The sequence below is a fragment of the Thermobia domestica genome, chromosome 9 (genome assembly GCF_964235325.1).
Source record: "Thermobia domestica chromosome 9, izTheDome1.hap1.1, whole genome shotgun sequence".
Classification (NCBI taxonomy): domain Eukaryota; kingdom Metazoa; phylum Arthropoda; class Insecta; order Zygentoma; family Lepismatidae; genus Thermobia; species Thermobia domestica.
The window spans coordinates 196,449,531-196,464,702 of NC_137462.1; the positions used below are offsets into that span (position 1 = coordinate 196,449,531).

General features: G+C 34.8%; 1 protein-coding gene across 7 annotated transcripts in view; it reads right to left on the minus strand.

Annotated features, from left to right (window-relative positions):
- Positions 1-7,216, minus strand: part of LOC145660522 (putative methyltransferase DDB_G0268948) — a 61,585-nt gene extending 54,369 nt beyond the window's left edge. Inside the window, exons 1-2 of one of the 7 annotated variants that reach the window (XM_081725700.1) lie at positions 6,901-7,214; positions 224-397 (exon numbers count right to left, since the gene is read on the minus strand). The gene's annotated coding sequence lies outside the window, so the exon portion shown is untranslated. Of the gene's footprint in view, positions 1-223; positions 398-6,888 lie in introns of all 7 variants that reach the window. The other 6 variants (XR_014126820.1, XR_014126822.1, XR_014126821.1 and 3 more) reach the window with 6 other exon arrangements.
- Positions 7,217-15,172: the final 7,956 nt, after the last annotated feature.

A 15,172-nucleotide genomic window follows, 5' to 3' on the forward strand; every position in this document is an offset into this window, starting at 1 on the left:
GTGGCGCGGAGCCGATTAATACAAAGTTGAATATTGCCCAGGCGCAATAGCTTGGAGTGTGTTACGGTGGGAAATTGGAAGAGAATAGCAAGCTATACTATAGGAATAACAGTTACCCTGGACATCGTTGGAGCGTTGAACAATGTGTTTTCTGTGTTTGTATTTATTACGAAACGAAGTCAGTCATTAAAGTGCAACGACTGTTCAGACATTTCACTGTTACCTGAGTTTACGCTAAAGGTTCATTGTAACTGTTGCAAGGTTCATTGTAACTGTTGCAATGTTCTTATGAAATGGCGTCCTATCCAGTTTTCATCCCCCAGCCGCAACCTACTCCAAGCTATCGCGCCTGCACAATATTCAACTCTTGAAATGTGTCAGTCGGCTCCGCGCCACCCTTTAAAAGAAAGATACATTTATATAATGGTAATCAGGAATAAAGTAATAAAAAAAAAACTATTTACGAAAATACAGTTTCGGAGAAGGGAATGTAGCAACAGGGATTGACAATATATTGTATAATATCACATGTACCTTAATGTGATCATAATTACTTTCGTCAATCGTGTTTCTCAGCACATGTCTAGTTTCATAATTGGCTTTAGATATGTATTTATCAAAGCGAAATTTCCAGAACAGAATATCTTTGAAGAAAAAAAATGTGTTTGGAAATTGTGCATAACGAATTTTATTTGCGCACGATCAAATTCATTGTAACGGTGTTCAACTGTAATCTGGGACAAAACACAATGTGATTACGTTTCCTTTGTTTCTGTAGTATATCCACACATATGAGTGCAAATAAATAAGAAAATGCCTTTCTCCATATATCAGTTAGTTACAAAGCGAAAATGTTTCAGTCAAAAAACGACTTTTCAACTCTATATTTGGATACACACACTCTATACACACATATAAACGAAGAGGAGTTGCATTAAAAAGGAAATATTTTCTCTTATGATAATTACAAATACACAAAACACTTTTTTTTTTTTTTTGTACCATAATTTGAATTAAAGACACTACAATTCTTTCACTTTAAAAAAGAAATTACCAAAGATCTGCCTCTACTTCTAAACCCTACATCTAGATCATTACACACAAACACAAATGAAAAATAGTTGCATTAAACAGGTGATTAGGAAACTCCAGAATTCTTCCTGTGTATCTAGTGGAATGAGTGATGTATTATACGATTATCGCATGTTAGAAAGGTCCTTTAATCGCAAAATATATTGAAGGAAACAAATTAGCAACTGAAAATTATATTTTAGAAAAAGAATCCTAACATTTCAGTTCTTCCAAAGAGAACATTTTATTTTCTTTTAAATCCAGTTAACCTTTTTAGATTCTTGCATTTTTTTAGGAACATGTTGAATTTAAGTTACACAGCTACCACTTCAGTACTATTCATCCGAGTATCATGGTTCATACCATTCTCTTGGACATTTTGTAATCAGGGATTAATTGGGTTCAGACTATCTTCAATGGTGCTTGCGCTTACTGGTCTCAATGAAACTCGCGCTAAGGATTCCAGGATCGCTGTTCTCAATGAGACTTGCGCTAGATCTATATCTCGTTTATTAACCTGATGGGGTACGCGATAAGCCTGTTCTGTAGGACACTCTACACAACATATTGCCAAATGCAAGAAAAAGTCAGTTTACTATTCCTTTCACACTTCAGAACAAAATAAGCTCTCAAATTGTTCCATGCACATTATGTGTGTGATGTACGAAAAAAAGGAAATTCGGGGTAAGATGGAAACATTTCCCTCCAAAAATCCTTTTTGTTAAATTTTGTGTTCTCTGAAGTAGGCCCGGCTACAGGTGTCCGAATATAATAAAGTTTGAAAAACACTATGGAAGTATATAATACATGTGCTACGTTTGATTGCAATATCTAGAGCAGATACGAGAGAAAATTTATTTCTCGATCCTGTTTGGGTGATAACATCAAACTTCATATATAAATACGGAAAAAAGTAGGATATATAAAATAAAACTTTCCAAATGCATTACTATTTGGAGGCCGCAGTGGCTCAGTGGTAGAGCGTTGACTTTTGGTGTATGGGATCCTTGTACTATAGGGAACAAACTAGTCAAAATTAAGGAAGGACTGAGTATAGGTTCAAGATTAAGTTCAGTGTTGTCAGAACTGGCGATGAACAGATGAGAGCAGAAAATAATAGAAGAAGGTGGAAATAACCTAATATTGTTTTGCAGATACGTGGATGACTGTTTGGGGGTATGGAGAGGATCAAAGAGACAACTGGAAAAATTCATAAAGAAGATTGAAGATGAAGAGAATGGAATAAGACTGGAAATGAAATTGGAGAAGAACAATATTATAAACTTCCTGGACATGATTATAGAGAGAAAAGATGGACGATTAACGACAAGATGATATAGGAAAGAATGTGTGGCAATAGTGTACTTTCACGAAAGGAGTGACGTAGCTTACTGCACCAAAAGAAACTTCATAAGAACTATGGAGAGGCGAATAGAAGAGAAAGATACTGAAGAAGAGAAAAAGAAGGAGGACATAGAGAAGTTCCACAGCCTACTACAGCAGAAAGGGTACAACAAAGAGAAGTTAAGGAAGAACAGATTAGAAGAGGAAAGAAGGAAAGGAAGGAGAAAGGAGAGAAAGGAAGAGGAGGAGAACAAATGGCACGGGATAGAGAGCATTGGGGAGAAGACAGAAGTACTAAAGAACTTAGTAAGAAGAGGTGGTGTAAAGACGTACAGAAAAGGATGACGAAGAATTTTGGAAGTGATTAAGAAAGTGAAAAGTAGAAGGAAGGAAATATGTGAGAAAGATGAAGGTGTAGTGTATAACGTAAAGTGTAAGGATTGTGATATGATAAACATAGGACAAAAAACTTAAGGTGACAATAAAACAACATAGGAATGATGTGATAAGAGTGAAAATAATGCCATATATAAACATGTTAAAGAAACGGGGAATGATATAGATTGGGAAGGTTTACAGGAGCTGGAAAGGGAGAATAGGTCAATAATAAAGAAATGGAAGGAAGCACAAAGGATAAAGAAAGAGAAAAAATAATGAACTGGATAAGTGGACTGTTGATACATGAGCTATGGGATAAATTATTGGAACAAATTGAAGCAAAAGAACAAGACTAAACAGATTTATATGTAGTTGAGTTGATTTTGAGTTTAACGTCTCTTTCAGCAGCGAGGCTATATGAGACGTGGACCTACTGATTAACGTGGAATCCAAACCACATGAGCTCCCGCCGGGAATCGAACCCGGGTCTCTCACGCCAAAGACGCGTACACTAACGGCTTAGCCACGACGGAGCTCAGATTTATATGTAATTTATATCTATATATTTAATATTATATATAGTTATACTTATATATAGTTTTATATATTGTTATATTTTATAATTTATTTTTTATGTTTATATACATATTTTTATAATCAGTTGTATATAGTATAGTCTGTTACTTTTAAATTATATCTAACAAGCATCACAGTAAGATTAAGAGAAAGTTTTAAGGCAATTGGTCAAGTACAAACAACAGGTGTGTTACAGATGTTTGGAAAAGATAAACACAGGTGGGAGGGTAAATAAGTCAGGGTAGGTGGCCGACAGACGACGCCCGGGGAAGTACGACTCAGGTTGCTTCCTATGCAAACAATGAATTTGAGTACTTTCACTTTTTGTATAAATATTTATGCTCTGAAAATATCTCTTTCAATTAGTGTCTGAAGAAGATAACGTTAAATTGTCGAAACTGTTACACTGTAATTTAGTTTTTAATAAATAAAAGTACATACTCTGGTTAGAAGTAATTATTATTCCATTTAGTGAGTTCCAAAGTTGTGATGGATAGAGTTGAATTCTGAGTTTAATCGTGGATTTTATTCCAGTTCAATAGAGAATTAATCACTTCTTTGTTACTCTACAAAACAGTCTACTTCTTCCTTTCTAGAAATCGAAATACTGTATAAATGAATGCTAATTACAGTATGTCCCACGCAACGCGAACGGATCTTCACGGATTCCCTTTGTGCAACAAGGGAATTCCATAGTTTCATTCTAAATATGTACAATAGAATATGAATGATCCTTTTAAGTAAAAAATACAACTTTACGTACGTACAAAATTTAATGAATCGCAATTTTGCTCAATAAAATCCACTGGGCTGAGTTTTTCACAATCCAGATATGAAGACAGTGTACTAGCTTATGATACGAACCATAGAAGTGTCTGAGAGCTAAGGGATACCTATATATATATATATGAAATTTACGTAATGTGATACATTTTCGAACACAAATCTGTAAGCAATAAAAATATATAACGTGAAATTACCTATAACGTCCATAATAACGGAAAATCCATAATAATCCAAGACATAAGATAAATTTCTTTATGCCATATATATTGTGTTTTGAGCTATTCTTGTTTACGTGTATATCCACGTCGCTGACGCGCCTACTCGCTAGGGAGTCATCCCCGTGCAGGCCCCACCTACGTTCCTGAACTGATTCGGTTAAATAGCCTTCGTGATTTTTACTGACTACCTAGCACAAGTTGGTTATTGTATCTTGCACAATAAATTTTATGGCATAAATACACTGAAGCCCTTCCAAATGGAATGTGCAACAAAGAATGCAAATCCACAACCCAAACTAAATTGTTTAACGTACACACAGTCGACTTAATGAAAAAAGTGTATAGAAAATGAAATAGTGCAGATAAAGAATTAGATTTCGTCCATCAAATTAATTTTTTTTTTTTTTGCTTTAAATGATTCTCTCAGGAACTCTCGATTTTTATAACCCTCGTCACAAATAACTGCAATAATAAATATCAATCACAATTACTGGTTGATAATATGTGTGCAAACAGATGTGCACTAGGAATGACTATAGCTATTCTAGTACATGCTATCTTATTATATGCAATTATTTCATCAAGAAATTCACTTAGTGTCTTAACTCGTTATTTCTTCGAGTAGAAGTTACATTCAAGAGTGTAGATTCACTTTAGTGAGGACATCCCCTTACAGGTGTAATTACGTTTGGACGTATGTCATGAAAATGATTGTGCAAAAAACACAAACGAATTTGTGCTAGATGGCTTCTAAAACCGAGAATGTTATCTAACCAAGTCAGAGCAGGAGTACAGCATCCGAAGGGTGTAGGCGCTTCACCGACGAGGAGTGCTCCATACGCAAAAACGAAGATAGTGAAAAAAAAAAAAAAAAACTTAATATCGCATAACAACACAGAAGATAGAGCTCTTGTATTTTTAAATTTTTTTTTTACACTTGTAAATCTATACGGTTTACGTTTAGATAAAGTACCCAACTGCGCACTGGGTAAGTCTTAATTCACAATACCAAGCGATACCTAATCTAATATAAACAGAAATTAGCGAAATCGTCTCATTTTTGCAATTCGAGAAAAAAAGTGAACCCTCAAATAAACATTGGCCAATCTATACTTGTAAAAAAAAATATATTATTCCTCCACTGTACAGAAATACTCCGCCGGTGGAAATTAGTGTTACACATTATCTTTGAAATCCACTCATTCATTTTAATCCTACAATGCCTCGGAAATGATTTCACACATCGTGATAAATTTCTCCGCCAACGGAATTTAATATCATACACAATTGTTCTTCATATGCCCCATTTATTTCAAACCTAAAATTATAATTTTTATGACGGATTATTGGGTTCACTCGAGCACACGGTTCTACCAAATAAAATATATAGGTAAAATACGATGTGAAATATTTTTCGTGAAGAAATGAGAGTATAAATATAAGTAATTACTGTCAGTGCACAGAATATTAAAATGAATTTTGAGTGATAGTGGAAGTATTGTATGTGTATTCTTCCACTATCCTCGTTTATGCGTATACCGTCCGTCGCTAACGTGCCTGCTTCGTACGGACGAACCCCCTCACTAACGCTCGGGCTCCATGCTTCGTTCCTGCTGTGACTCGGTTAGATAACATTCGTACTTTTTAGTGACCAGATAGCACAAGTTGGTTCGCGTCTTATGCACTGTAGTTTTTGTCATATGTCCAAACTGTATTTAACTTGAGCTCTCTTGACGTCAAATTGCAAACAGTAATTGAGCTCCTCATTTAGTGTATACTCTGCTATAAGAAATACAAAACTCTAACCTAACCTGAAAATTAAAAAAAAAAAATGTTAAAAATCTGGTAGAACCGTCTGCTCGAGTAGCGCCAGATTGTTCTTGGCATATATTCCAAAGTTGGGCGTCCGCTTTAATCAAGTTTTTTTCATTGTTATCTCCTTTCCATACTTTCTGCAATTTGTTATTTGGTTCATTAATCCGTGGTCTTCACAAACTTTCAAAAGATTTTGCTTGTTATCAATGTATTCCTTCACAAATGTTAAAATTGCTAGTTCATTGCCCTTGTACATTCGCCATATTGGTAACATAAATGCTCGTTTCTTTCCCACAATGCAACTGTTCGGTTACCTTGCGCCAAGTAGTTCCTTCCGCTCGCCATATAGTCCCATGTTTATAACCGCTTATATATAACAAATAAACAGTTTTTTCGAGACTTTTATATATTATCAAGCACACAATCGATCAAATTATCCATATATTTCCTGTAAATTTTAAAAATTTTGCTAGAAACGGACGCCCAACTTTGGAATTTAACCCTTGTTCTTAGTACTAATGAAATTATATATAGATCCGTACAATATATTTGTACTCAATTTATTGGTAGTGTTACGTCAATACTAAAGTTTAGCCTTGAACTACAGAAAAACTTCTTTGCACTTAATTTTGAATTAAGCTGGACTAATTTTGATACAAAATATGCATAGAACAAAACTATCTAATTCATTTTTGTTTACCTTATATTTTACCTTTTTTTCTATTTACAATTTACAATCTTTCCGGAGGTAATACTCTGCTATCTCATCAATGACTAATAATTATTAATTGGAATTTGGAAAGAACCCTCATTTTCTCATTTAATTCAATACTAGTACTTGACCACAATTGTTCACCTTCTCTTCTTTCGAAAGTAAAAAGTAATAAGAATATTCCTCAAGCGTGTCAATAGTGAATTTTCTTAGTATATAAATACACAAGATAGATTTACAAATTTTACTGTTTAAACAAATCAAACAGTAAAGTGTTAAAATTTTCATTATGAAAGTGTTCTACAGTGATATTTTTTTATTATTAGTTTCTAAGCCCTGGCAACTTTTTTGTTTGGTGTCAGGTATGTTCAGTGATGCCAATTAAAGGGAAATTTCCCTTGGCGCAGGGAAATTTTGAGTAAATTTTGGAGAAAAGGAAAAAAGGGAAATTTCTTGTAATCTCTCAATATTGCAGTGAAATTTGAACCTCTTTTCAATCATTTATAGATTGAATGTATTTACGTATCTGATTAATCTCATTAAAATTCAGCATAAATTCAACATCCTATTTGTTCCAAACATAATCCGTTGCTCATTTTTCACATAAATTGTCACAAGTTATCTTGTTTTGCATTCGTTAATATTTATCATTACACATCGACAGGGAGTAATCTACACCCCCCCTACAAACACCCCTCCAAATTTCTTTACACACACCCCTGGATGGAAAAGGAATACTCCCCCAAATCCAATTGTATCAATCAGTATCATATAGGTTATTTATTACATCAAGATAAAAAAGGTTTAGCGTTTAGGAAGGAAGGCAATATTGTTATTTATTTATTTCACTTCAAAATACGAAGCGACCTCTTTCTCATGTACGGCTTCGAGAACCACATGACCTCATTGTTTCGGGCGGTGTTTCGATTGAAACAATTGACAAAACAGACCGCTGATACCTACCCTTCTGGGCTCCGCGGTCGTTTCCGAGAAAAGAGATTGATGGACAGATGCAGATGACTGAAATTGGCAACGTCTTGAACGGTCATTCACCTATAGTAAAATCGCTCGAACCATCCCCAGGCGGCTACAAAGGAAGCGGAACGCAATGAAGGAAACCGCGTGTTTCTTTGTTACATGGGAGGGATAATTCAACAAGTCCTTCCAGTTGAGGGTTGCCTGCCAGTTGACCTGCTGAAAAAGAAAGTGATGTTGCAATTTTCACCCTCTTGGTTACTGATTCTTCAGTAGTCTTCGCAGAAAGACAGATTTATCTAGTTTTTTCGTTACTTTTGTCTTCATTGCATCCTTCCCCTTCCGTCTTCTTTAGCTTGAAGGGCATAATTCTGGGGCGTTAAACTGAAATATTTCATTTAAGGCCAATCTACACCATAAAAGATCTTGTACAAGATCTTGTAGCTGTCATAAAAAAATCTTGAAACCCAATCTTTCTATTTACTGTCTACACATATCAACTTCTTGAAAGCAAGAAAGACATTTCCACCCATGCAGCACTGCGCTCTAGTGGACAAATAGTGAACCTTCTCATTACAGGGTTCTGCCTGGATGACAAATGGGTTTACCTGAATCACCTGAATGAAGTCTATCTATATATTGTATTTTTCTTCACATTTATGTGGCTTTCAGATATTCACTATTTTTAATTAAGAGTTCAAATACAGAATTACACATCTCCAATTTTAAAAAAAATCCTTACATTTGACCTTTTTCTAAACAAAGAATCGCAAAATTTGAAATATTAAAGAAATTGGCCTTCATTCCCTCTTCAACATCGAAATTTTTGACAACGCTGCAGCATGTGTTCAGTTATTTATAACAAGGAGTTGATATGCCGAGTTTCACGTCCCTTACTTAAGGGATTTCTAAAATACTCTCGGTAAAACATTTGAACACCCATTACCGCTTCCCCATTTGAGTTCGTATTTTAATTTAAAATCCTTTCTGATTCCTTGCTATCATATTAAAATGATTTTTCTTCCAAATATCACATTTTTTAGTATATTAGTATGACCTGGGCCAGTGGTGTAACTACAACGGAGCGAGTGGAACAGTTGCTCCAGGGCGCACAGTAAAAGGGTGCATGTGCGAACGGACTTTATGCAAAGAACATTTGAAATCATTTCAAAAGGTACGCTATGACTATTAGCAATTAATTGGCAACAGCCGATACCGGAGGCGGATCCAGGAATTTTTGAGGGGGCGGGCAGGTTTGAAAAATAAACTTGAAACATTTTTCGATATTTGGTTCGCTAACTAAAAGTGTGGACTGCAGTGCTTCATAATTCGTATTTATCTCCACCCTTCTAGAGGCGGCACTGAGGAGTGGCGAACGCACCCAGAATCTTCCTTTTGAAAGAAGTTTTATATATTTTTTTTTTCCTACAGCCTTTAAACAAGCGCTCCGTTAGGGACTAATTTATATATTTTACTCCTCATGGAATATGGATATCTCTCAGGATTAGAAACCTGCTTGTGTTTGATTACTTTTGAAAGTATATTTTAACATCAAAAGATGATATATTACGAACGTTTCTATTCTATCCATTAATTAAATCACATCTAAAAGTGAGACAAGTGTAATATCAGAGAAGGGGGATGGGATAACGAGTCAGTTGTTACGCCATGCCAGCTCTGTTGGCCCGTGTTTCACGATGCGAGCAGGTGTTTTCACGATTCATCTTACAAATATCTCCCAAACCGTTACTCCCTGTTAAAGATCTTAGTGAACCTTCTTTGTAGAAGTAGTCTTAGAAATAAAATGAAAAACGAACAAACAAGCCAGACTGTACGATAACGAAGATATGAGTGATACCGTAAACGCTTCCAGAGGGAGGGGGTCTCGATTTTTACAAATATCCCCTAACCAGTTACTTCCAGCTATAAATTGTACTGAATCGTATTTGTACTACGTAATCTTAGGGGAAAAAAAAGAGTGAACGCGCTAGGGTATATAGTAACGAAGATATGAGTGATGCCATAAACTCTTCACAGGGGGGTTTAGGGGAATAGCGGGATAAGCATCGGGGAGAATTTAGGAGAATTTTGAGAAATTATACCTTTACATGTGTGCTAACGATTGGTAGATAATTCATCTTGCTACAAATTTGTTCTGACATTTTCCCTTCATTGACCGGGCTAGTGGGCAATATATATATAACCGGGTCACGGATAATTCGCAACAGAAAATGAAAAGGGGTCAATTCCCACCAGGAAAGCAAAAGGAGATAGGTTATTCGTTATACGTACGATATACCTAATAAGAAAAACACTTGTAGATGAAATATAAGCTTTAGAAATATGAACTACTGCTACTACAACTATTATATTATTACTATTATTATTGACCACATAGGTTCGGAGGCCAATTCACCAAAATCTGTTGACTCCATTCTTAGAAGCCCATTATTATTATTATTATTATTATTATTATTATTATTATTATTATTATTATTATTATTATTATTATTATTAGTTTTGAAATACTAACAGCTGAACTTCCTATTTGCTACTTATTTCCTATTTTGATGAATGTTGAACAATGACTTATGAGAAATGATAACTTCGATTAAAATTTATTGTGATTACAGAATTTAGCTTGAAGTACCGTGATGAATTCAATATGCTATTTCGATGACAGCAGAAATTATATTCTTTTGACACACATATTCATATGGCCTCGTCTCTCGCAAGAGGAAACCAAAAGTGTCATAAAATTCCTGACGTAAGTTGTTAATTTATCACATCATTAACTTCACGAGTGATCAAAATGATGTGTTTGTGCATATAGCTTTCATTTTATTTATAGACCCTATTAATTTATATTATATTTATATTATATTTATATTAATTATATTTATATTAATTTATACTTATATTTTATTGTTTGTGAAGTCAGTGTCAAGATTTTGTATCCTTGGCCTTTTTCTTTTGGCGCGAACAATTTTTTTCACTCATTCATGTCTGCATACTTTCTTTCATCTGTAGCGAAATGGATCCTCAGAAATGTGCATCGGAATATATAAAAGAGCAACCTTGTTGAATTCCATGAATAAACTTCCAAATAGTTGGGTGGGACATTCCTACCAAATGATGAAACTTCTAGTTCCACGATTCACACATATTATTTGTCCTAGTTGCTGTTCAGGGTGGCTTGGTGAACATTCCAAGTGTCTGGGGAATATAGAAGGGGCACATTACGTAAGCGAATATTCCCAGACCAAGCTTTAACACGGCAATACGCGCCGGACACGTAGTACTATCAAAATAGTCCAGAAGTTCCAGCTCTTCCTCTGAATTCTCTTGTATTAATTGATGCACATCTGCTATGGGAAGAAATGCCAATCCATTCGTTTTCTCGCAAAATAGACGAATATTTTCATTGCTCTTGTACCGTTCTGTGAGTCCAAGCTCTTGGACCTTCCTTCATGTTGACTGAGTCAGATGAAAAACCCAACGGTGTATACGACTTGAATTTCCAAAAGTTGCTTTTACAGCCGCATTTCCTCTATCTTGAAATCCATAACCACAGTTACAGGGTCTGGATATTCACTAAATTCATTGCACTGATGCACCACCACACGAAACAGTTCTTCATATGAATTTTGTGTGTTGCAGTGCATTAAGGCGTAGGCCTACACCTAGTAAAGGAAGTCTTACCTCAAATAACATATACGTGATTTTTTTTAAGGAACCATTGAAAAAAATGCCGTCCACCATCCGTTTCACTTCTCAATAGCTCCATAAGGCTATATTTAAAGACGCTTATGCTTTGCCTCTATTTAGTTCAACAAAGGTGAAAAATAACCGTGACAAAATTTCCTGTATGATAATATTTCTGTGAAAGAATTACTGGAAATTTAATCTCTTGTCTCAAATACGATATCTAAAATAGGGCTATGTAACTCATTATTTAATAATAGAGGAAGCAACTACAGTTGCCCTGTACAAAAGCTCCAATTTAAGCAATACTTTACATGCAGTAACATAACTAGGTGGTTGCGTGTTAAAAGGACATTAGAAGAACTTAAAACACTAAAACGGCGTAATCGAATTTTCCGAAATCTCTAAGTTTTACATCCCACGGTTATGCTGGCTAGGCTAAAAGAGGCAGTGATGAAGAGAAATGAATGAAATGGTGAAATGAAGAAAGTGTGAGGAAACGAGAGAATCCCGAGAAAAAACATGCACACGATATTTGTCCTCCAGAAAGCTCACGTGGCGCGAGTTGGGATCGAACCAAGAGCCCCATGCACCAGAGGTAAATGTTCTACCACTGAGCCATCGCGGCCTCTATTAATAAAATTGCAAACCTTTATTCATGTTATAAGTCTACAGCATACAGTACATATATACATTGTATTATTTATACCTTTTATAAACTATGAGATGTAAATAATGCCACGGACCTTCTAACGTCGTAAATATATTTCACGTGAATTACTTTTCTATATTGAAAGTATTTATGGCGAAAACCTATCAACACGATATTTTCAGATTTCGAACATCCAAAACTGGAACGTTACGCGCTTAAAAGTAGGTCAGATAAGCTAGTGAATCTGCATGCATAGTAAAACTAAGTGAAGTTGACTAATAGTAACTCCCCCTCCATCACATTTGGTGCCTCAACTCTCTGTGCTATTCGCCTATCTTCACAAAATTGATTCCCTCCCTTCACAGTGTTTCACGAAAAGCACTTGGACCCAATAGAGCGCTCAACTCTTACGCGTTTGGTCCATAGGTCAATTTCAGCCACTGTCAAGTGAGCTTTTGGTGGACAAACACTGTGTGCTTGGGATTCTCCTGTTGCATCCAACTTTATTCAACCATTATCACCTATCTCATCATCAACCATAAGTCACGTTAACATGTTACTAATATATTAAACTTAAAGCGAGTTATACTAAAGTAATCGGTAATTAAAGGAATATTTAATTGATGTTATAATAACTGTTGTACTTACTCAGGCTTTTGTTTCCTTCCTTTGTTCTTTTCAGTTGTAAACAAACCTCGTTCAGTAAATGACTCATCATCATCATCTTATTATTATTATTATTATTATTATTATTATTATTATTATTATTATTATTATTATTATTATTCACCAATTTTATGCCCGAGGCTACAAATATCGTTCGGTAGTTAGTAAATATATGAAGCTTATAATAAACTAATAAGAGCGTGTTGCGTAGTAAAGTATTAACAGCACGAAGTAGAAGATATAGAATGAGGGGTGTTACGACCTCCCATGCCATGATACGATATGCATAAACCGACTCGCAAGAAAACGACAGTTGTTCTTTGTTCAATGACGTCACTCATGATGAAAGAAACAACTGTCCATAGGCGGTCAGAATCTCACATACAGATGGATGTATGAAAAATATAGCTGACGTATATAATATACGTATACATGTGTAGTATACGGAAGTTTGTTAGATGTCAGACACCCTGCAGCGACATGATATAATGTCTAAATGAGAAAAAGGCAGTAACTATGTAGTATATGGATAACGTATGCTCCGTACAGATTTCCGTACTAATCGTAAGGATTCCATATATTTGTACAACAAACCCCTGTCCGAATAACGGATTTTTCTCAGTGTACACATAATTCTATACTATATGCAATAGTATCATATATACTTTGATTTTCATATTTATATTGTCAATGTAAATAGCAGCAATACAAAATATCAATATCAATATCAAAATACTTGTGTGTTTTTTTGTAGTTTCAATCAAATCATAGGGTCAGATAATGGGGGATCAGGGCCGTCTTACGCATCCTTTTGCATTGTTTGCTTAATATATGGCCAAACATGTCTTGAGGCTGTGAACTGTGGAACCTTTTACGTACTGCGAGCAGTGGCGGTTTTAGCGGGTAGACACGGGGCTACCCAAAAATATATAAAACTGAAAATATATAAACACTAAAAGATATAATAAAAAGTAAATATATTTTCACTTTTTCTATTAATGGTAAATAATTATTTAATAAACAGCATCAACAACTACTGTAAAAGTAATTTCCTATTGTCATTAATCAATCGAATGTGCATATGTATCCATACGCGAGGAGCGGACCTACCCAAAATTAAAATCCTAAAGCCGCCCCTGACTGCGAGCTTTAGCATGTTGGAGGTGAACTACTGGAAAACAATACAATTGAAATGACTTGATACTAGACCGAAGTAAGTTTGTTTCATCTTTGTTTCAGCTATAATGTCAAACGGTTTACTTGCAACTGAGTCAGTCAATTTTCAATTTCTATGCAGTTAGCTTTCTTTCTTTTTTTTTTCTTTTTCTTTAATCACCTTCATTTTTACTGATATAGATGTGAATAACGCTGCTAATAAGAGAATAGTATCTAGTTATTTTTCCAAGAAGAACAAGTAGAATAACATCTAAAATTTATGATAAAACTAAAAGAAAGAGTTATTCTTCTTACAGAATTATTGCGAAAAAATGAAATGAAATCTTTAAGTTTTACGTCCCACGGTTATGCCGGTTAGGCTAAAGGAGACGGTGATGAGATATGAATGAAATGGTGGAATGAAAAAAGTGGGGGGAAACGGGAGAACCCCGAGAAAACCCAGGAGCATGGTGTTTGTCCACCACAAAGTTCACACGCGAGCTGGGATCGAACCAGATACCCCAAGCAACGGAGGTGAACGCTCTACCACTGAGCCACCGCAGCTTCTATCTACAATCAAAATATAGGCATAATTAGAATAATTGCAAAACCTAAGGATTTCTGCTCAAGTACAACCCTGAAAACTATGTACATCGGTTCAAATTTCCATTTAATCCATCATATATATATATATATATATATATATATATATATATATATATATATATATATATATATATATATATATATATATATAATATTATTTGGTGACAATCAGTTTATCGGAAGAAACATTATTATTATTATTATTATTATTATTATTATTATTATTATTATTATTATTATTATTATTATTATTATTATGAAAATTAGTAATTGTGAAAGATAATAACTTCGATTAAAGCTGCTATGATTACAGAATTTAGCTTGCAGTACCATCCTGAATTCAGTATGCTATTTTCATATCTGTGAGGAAGCTAAATTATTTCGATGCCTACATTCATGGAACCGAGCTGTTAACAAAAGAAGAGACACTTGTTTTCCCTGGCAGTCGTAAAAATGTGTATTTTGGCTCTTCCCCTTCCAGCCCAAAAGAAACCGTTGTTTCGGAAGCGGCGC